We start from the raw sequence: 7,498 nt of genomic DNA, 5'->3' as shown, positions 1-7,498 counted from the left end.
GATGCACATGATATCAATCACTGGATTGGCTGTTCCAGACTTGATTAATTACAGACCGCCGTCATGTGTGGCTGTAATATTGCTGAGTGCGGCGTAAAACAACAAACCAAACCTAAAATGCTGATACAGAACACGAAAGGCATAGTGTATTACATTGTCCTCACTATTAAGATCTTAGGTTTCATCTTATTTCGAAATGTCGTTACGTATCTTCTGATTTTGATAGTTTTAGTGATTTACGTAAAGTAGGTTTTATACTGTCCAGCCCAGAATTGATTTTTACAACTGCCAAGACCTGCAAGAATATTTTAATAACCAGATCGGATGCGTTACACCATGAATGACTATAGACTATTCTCATTTGTGAATAGCCTGGTACAGTCATTTTTATCGTGTGTAATATATGTGGAAATGTATTGTGGTTTTAACAAATGGACCGTTAAAGGTGACTATGCTTGTCGTAAAAGGCGACTAACGGGATCGGGTGGTCAGGCTCGGTTACTTGGTTGATGCATGTCATCGTATCCCAATTGCGTTGATCGATGCTCATGATATCAATCATTGGATTGTATGGTCCACACTCGTTTATTTACAGACCCAGGCATATAGCTAGAATAGTGCTGAGTGCGGCATTAAACAACCAACCAAACCAACCAACAGAGGGACTTACCTAAAAACCTGCCAACGAGGGACAGTAAAATAACTAGACTCATCTCAGAAATGTATTTAAAACTAGTATGTCATATAAAATCAATAGCACCATACATAACATTACATTATGAAAACGGGCCAGAGATCGCAAGCAACTGAAGGTAGATCACCATACTAGGGACCATGGGGACTTGCAGTACTTTTGCTACCTGCATGGACCCTAGCAGGATTTACATAATCCTTTCAGTCGCTGGCAATTGTACATAATTTTAGCCACAATTAAAATGACAGATATTCTACGTTTGAAAGCGTAGTAGAAGTAAGTATTCTTTGAATGATATTGACTTATTCTCTCAGGGGGACAATAATTGAGACAATTTTAAAGAATTTATTCCCAATGTATTATATATGAAACGAGTTGAGACTCAAATAACATTATCTGTCTGCCTGTCTGTCAGTCCGTAGTTATCTTGGTGCAAAGCACAACGTCTAAAAGACGCCGATGTACCTGAGAAGATTTTTATTAATGGTACAATTTACATGAACTCTTGAATAACGACACGCTCGGGTCTGTACCTAATAGGTCTTCAGCAACCCATGCTTGCCGTAAAAGGTGACTATGCTTGTCGTAAAAGGCGACTAACGGGATCGGGTGGTCAGGCTCGCTGACTTGTTTGATGCATGTCATCGATCCCAATTGCGTGGATCGATGATCATGATATTAATCACTGGATTGTCTGGTCCATACTCGATTATTTACAGACCGCCGTCATATAGCTGGAATATTGCTGAGTGCGGCGTTAAACAACAAACCAACCAACCAGCATGGTGATGCTCAGTCTGTCCTCCACTGATTTACGTCGTTCAGACAGGACTATTATCAGATAACCATGCCCTTATACACTGTGGGTGAGTTACTGCTAAAAAACATCTGCCACTCCCTGAATTTTGTTTTGTTCCGAGGGCATTCAAGACTTCAATCTGTCCGCAATATCGTAAGCCGAGGGCATTCAAGGCTTCAATCTGTCCGCAATATCGTAAGCCGAGGGCATTCAAGGCTTCAATCTGTCCGCAATATCGTAAGCATTTGCGTCAAATCATGTGAATTGAATTTGTTCACATGGGGATGAGGAAAGTCAAAATAATTTGAAGCAAATATGAATAGCACCATTAGCATTCACACAGTATATAGTTGCATTGAATGCACTGTAACGTTAGCAGATAGGGAAACAGCTCCGCACGCGACCGTACAGGAAAAGTATTTGAGGAAACCTTTTACAATGTTCAGGGAAACAGCTCCGCACGCACCCGTACAGGAAAAGTAATTGAGGAAACTTTTTACAATGTTCAGTTAACACCCTTCATACCATGTAGATTCAAATCTAGTTTTTGGATACGTAGTTCCAAAGAAATAAACATGTGTATTTTAGAATTATAGACAGTGGGCATACACGCTTACATAAGTGAACAGCATGTGTTTGAGAAGGCCGTGAACACGAACGCAATACTGCAGCTGGAAACATGGAAACCCGGGTTCGATTCCCGACAAAGGGACAAGTGTGTCCCCCGCCGTGACATTGCTAAAAGTGGCGTAAAACCATACTCACTCACTCACTTAACTATTAATGAAACATCGCAGGAACAGAATTTTATAACAGCACACGAGTCCGTATATTATTTATTGTGATCTCATTCTATACTTTGAGAATGAATAGAACCATTTAGGTTAAATAACAATGTTCGATTAGCATCACATCTCACTTGTTGTTCACTAATACAGTAAACTACGGTTATAACGAACACCCTTATAACGAACTGACGGATATAACGAACTTACTGTTTTGGTCTCGACTATTTCCTGTAGTTATGCTGTATATATATATATATATACAAAAATGAGGTAAATGTTCACTCGGTGTACATGTAATATATAATAAAATAATAAAGTCCACGTTAGTCCATCATCTTCTTTATATCAGTTTCATACATAGTACTTTCGCTGTCTCATGACAGCTCTTCAGTGTAACTGACAATGACATATAATGACGTCATACTTATGATGACGTCATAAATTACAACTGTGACGTCACAATGTATTTACACACTCCAGCGACGACACCAAGTAATTTAACAATTGTAGGGAGACTTTTGAATTAAATATACAGTATTTGTAAAGTAACAGTGCAACATTTACGATTGAAATGACAAATCTATTAATACATTCTAGAGTTCAACTTTGGTTTCATCAATTGGATAAACATTTGTTCTTTTTCCAGTCTCAGCTGCTTGTTACTTGTATACAATTTATAAAACGGAAAAATAGTAAATTTCCCGTTTCCGCAATCATCAATGTGTTTGCTGACACCTAAGCATCGAACATTAGGGTCTCTAATCTGCTGTTTGTGTACAGTGACTCTATCTTTTAATTCCATGCCGGTTTCACCGATGTAGTTTTCGCCGCATCCCGAACATCTCATAACATACACCACATCTTTGCTGCGGCAGTTCATGTCGGCTTTCACATTGAAACCCTTGCCATTTGCAAAAAGGAAAGTAGTACCTTCACTTATGATGTTACACGTGCCGCATCTTGGTGTGTTACATCTACTTACACATGGTACACTCTCTGTACAAGAATATTTGGATGGACAAAGAATCTGCTTGAGATTTTTTGGTTGCCTGGTACTTTTTATAATTTTAAATTTATTCAGTCCTTGTTTCATTTTATCGCTTTGCTGTAAAATTGGGAGGTTGTCCCTTATGACTGGCATGATATCACAATTATTAGGATTGAAAACTGTCTTTTGTTAAATTACATCTTCCTTGGTTGCGGCAACGTAACCAAGGAAGATGTAATTTAACAAAAGACACAGAATCACGAAGAGCTTAAAGTGGACATTCATGCATTCAGTAGAAGACTGAGACTCATGGAATATTTTGAATGCGATGATCAAGAGGATGATATATCCGTTTCCGATAAAAATTCGATCACAAATAGACCATTATTAAGGAACAAAAGCATGTTCAATCCAAAAAAGAACAGGGATAAATACCTTGATGACTACTTAAACAACCTGGAGAAATATCCTCTACGGAACATCAGGAAGTGCCATCCAAACTTAGCACTGGAAGAACGTAAAGCTGTGGAGGATCTTAAAAATGACAAATCGATTGTTATTAAGGAAGCAGATAAAGGCGGCGCAGTCGTAATAATGGACTCGGAATATTATGAATCAAATATGTATGAATTATTGCAAGACAAGGAATTTTACATTGAAACAGATAATACTGAAAAAGCTGTAATTAAGAAGATTAAAAAACATAGTGATGACTTCTCTGGAGATCTACACCCTAAAGAAAAAGACTACTTAATAAACAGTGACCCGCAGACGGCTAATTTCTATGGACTACCCAAGATCCATAAAAGTAAATTGATAAATAATGCTATTGCCGAACAGAATGCGGAGTATATCGAAATTACCAGCTGTCCTGATTTGACATTCAGGCCGATTGTCGGAGGACCGAACAGCCCGACTCAGCGCCTAAGTAATCTCGTCGATATCATTTTAAAACCATTAACAAAGCATGTACCGAGTTTTGTAAGAGACGATGTAGACTTTCTTTCCCAGCTGCCCGATGCCGTACCTATTGATGCGACTCTAGCCACCTTTGATGTGAAGAGTTTATTTACCAACATACCCCATGATCTGGGATTGGAAGCAGTTCAGTTTTGGCTGAGAAAACATCCTGAGGCTATCGACACTGAATTTTCGGAAAGTTTCATTATGGAATCTTTAAGATTAGTCTTAGAAAATAATACCTTCTGTTTCAACGGAAAATTCTATCATCAAAGAAAGGGAACGGCCATGGGAACGAAAGTCGCCCCAACATACGCTACACTTGTGATGGGTTACATAGAGGATATTCTTTACAGGAAGGTACACGATTCCATGTCAGAATCCATTGCCAAACATGTGCGCGAAACTTGGAAGCGATTCTTGGACGACTGCTTTATAGTTTGGCTCTCAACCCGTGAAAATTTAGACATTTTTCTGGATATTATTAATAAGCTCCATCCTTCCATCAGTTTTACTATGGAGTCTAGCGAGAGCAAAATTCCATTTCTGGACGTCCTTGTAGTTAAGGAAGATACTAAATTGAAAACTGATATCTACTACAAACCAACGGACACCCATCAATACCTACAATTCGGTTCATGTCACCCCAGGCATACACGAACTAACATTCCTTATTCACTTGCGCGGAGAGTATGTACCATCGTGTCGGAAACGGATAAAAGAGATTTAAGATTGAAAGAATTAATGGGGTATCTCAGGAAGCTAGGATATCCGCTTCGCGTCATAAATGACGCAATAGAAAAGTCTTTAAAAATTCCAAGACATACTCTCCTGAAACCTAATGAAAAATCTGTGGGCGATCAAATTATACCGTTTGTGTCCACCTTCAATCCTAATAATTGTGATATCATGCCAGTCATAAGGGACAACCTCCCAATTTTACAGCAAAGCGATAAAATGAAACAAGGACTGAATAAATTTAAAATTATAAAAAGTACCAGGCAACCAAAAAATCTCAAGCAGATTCTTTGTCCATCCAAATATTCTTGTACAGAGAGTGTACCATGTGTAAGTAGATGTAACACACCAAGATGCGGCACGTGTAACATCATAAGTGAAGGTACTACTTTCCTTTTTGCAAATGGCAAGGGTTTCAATGTGAAAGCCGACATGAACTGCCGCAGCAAAGATGTGGTGTATGTTATGAGATGTTCGGGATGCGGCGAAAACTACATCGGTGAAACCGGCATGGAATTAAAAGATAGAGTCACTGTACACAAACAGCAGATTAGAGACCCTAATGTTCGATGCTTAGGTGTCAGCAAACACATTGATGATTGCGGAAACGGGAAATTTACTATTTTTCCGTTTTATAAATTGTATACAAGTAACAAGCAGCTGAGACTGGAAAAAGAACAAATGTTTATCCAATTGATGAAACCAAAGTTGAACTCTAGAATGTATTAATAGATTTGTCATTTCAATCGTAAATGTTGCACTGTTACTTTACAAATACTGTATATTTAATTCAAAAGTCTCCCTACAATTGTTAAATTACTTGGTGTCGTCGCTGGAGTGTGTAAATACATTGTGACGTCACAGTTGTAATTTATGACGTCATCATAAGTATGACGTCATTATATGTCATTGTCAGTTACACTGAAGAGCTGTCATGAGACAGCGAAAGTACTATGTATGAAACTGATATAAAGAAGATGATGGACTAACGTGGACTTTATTATTTTATTATATATATATATATATATATATATATATATATATATATATATACAGCATATATATATATGCTTATAACGAACTAAAAATAGCAGTCCCTTTAAGTTCGTTATAACCGTAGTTTACTGTAGTTCACCAAGACCAAGTCGGATAAGGCTGCCGACAGCATCCATAAAGTGTGAAGAGTGCATCTGGTCTTTAATGGTCCTTGAGACAGTGTGACCATGTTTCACATGAATATTTTGGTGAAAACAAGGGTCATGAGCAGGGATGAAACGGAAATCACCACTCTTCCTGAACCTGAAACAGAAAACAAGCAACACCTTAAGGTGGAAAATTTGGTTGCGGCAACGTAACCAAGGAAGATGTAATTTAACAAAAGACAGTTTTCTGTTGGTTGGTTGTTGTTTAACGCCACACTAAGCAATATTCCAGCTATATGACGGCGGTCTGTAAATAATCGAGTCTGGACCAGACAATCCAGTGATTGATATCATGAGCATCGATCCACGCAATTGGGATCGATGACATGCATCAACCAAGTCAGCGAGCCTGACCACCCGATCCCATATCCCGAGGCAACATATGTGCTGGGCGCGACTTTAAAATTATATATATATATCGGTGATTGTCGTAAGTGGCGACTAACATGATCTAGTGGTGAGGCTCGCTGACTTGGTTAATGCTTTTGTTGGTTTGTTGTTTAACGCCGCACTCAGCAATATCCCAGCTATGTGACGGCGGTTTTTAAATAATCGAGTCTGGACCAGACAATCCAGTGATTGATATCATGAGCAACGATCCATGCAATTGGGATCGATGACATGCATCGAACCAAGTCAGCGAGCCTGACCACCCGATCCCGATAGTCACCTTTTACGACAAGCATAGTCACCTTTTATGGCAAGCATGGGTTGCTTAAGACCTATTCTACCCCGGAATCTTCACGGGTCCTTGGTTAATGCATGTCATCGTATCCACATTTTGCTTAGAACGATGCTCATGATGTCAATCACTGGACTGTCTGGTATATAATTCGGTGGGTATAATATTGGCCATTTAAATGTGGGTTTTCAAGCATTTACATAGGCGTTTGCCGTATGCTAACACTTAAACAGCGCTAGCATCAATAGTACTCACCAAACAGACACAAGGTAGAAGCTAGAAGCAGACAGTTCATGTCGATCGGTAGTTTAAAAGAAATCTAACCACGTCAATATCGCATTCATATTTATAGCTAAAGGTTAAAAGGGGTGTAAAATATTTGAACGAATCGTATTTCGACACATCTGATAATTTCACAGTTCTTCACAGTAACCAACATATATTGTGAAATTGGCTACATCGTTCCTGTTTGAAATGTCGCAATTTCAAAGTCAGGTGACGAGGAACCGAGTTGTTAGAATAACAATGATGTGTTGCAAAAGTATGTCGATAAGGGAAAATAGTACTGAGTCCTCAATGCATATTTCCACGGAGGTAGCTCATTCTTCTCACAAGCATCATTGTTGTACGTATTACACCGCATGCAG

Source organism: Haliotis rufescens, unplaced genomic scaffold (assembly GCF_023055435.1).
Source record: "Haliotis rufescens isolate VD_foot unplaced genomic scaffold, xgHalRufe1.0.p SCAF_37, whole genome shotgun sequence".
Classification (NCBI taxonomy): Eukaryota; Metazoa; Mollusca; class Gastropoda; order Lepetellida; family Haliotidae; genus Haliotis; species Haliotis rufescens.
The sequence above is the reverse complement of the archived record's forward strand: the minus strand, read 5'-3'. Positions refer to the sequence as shown.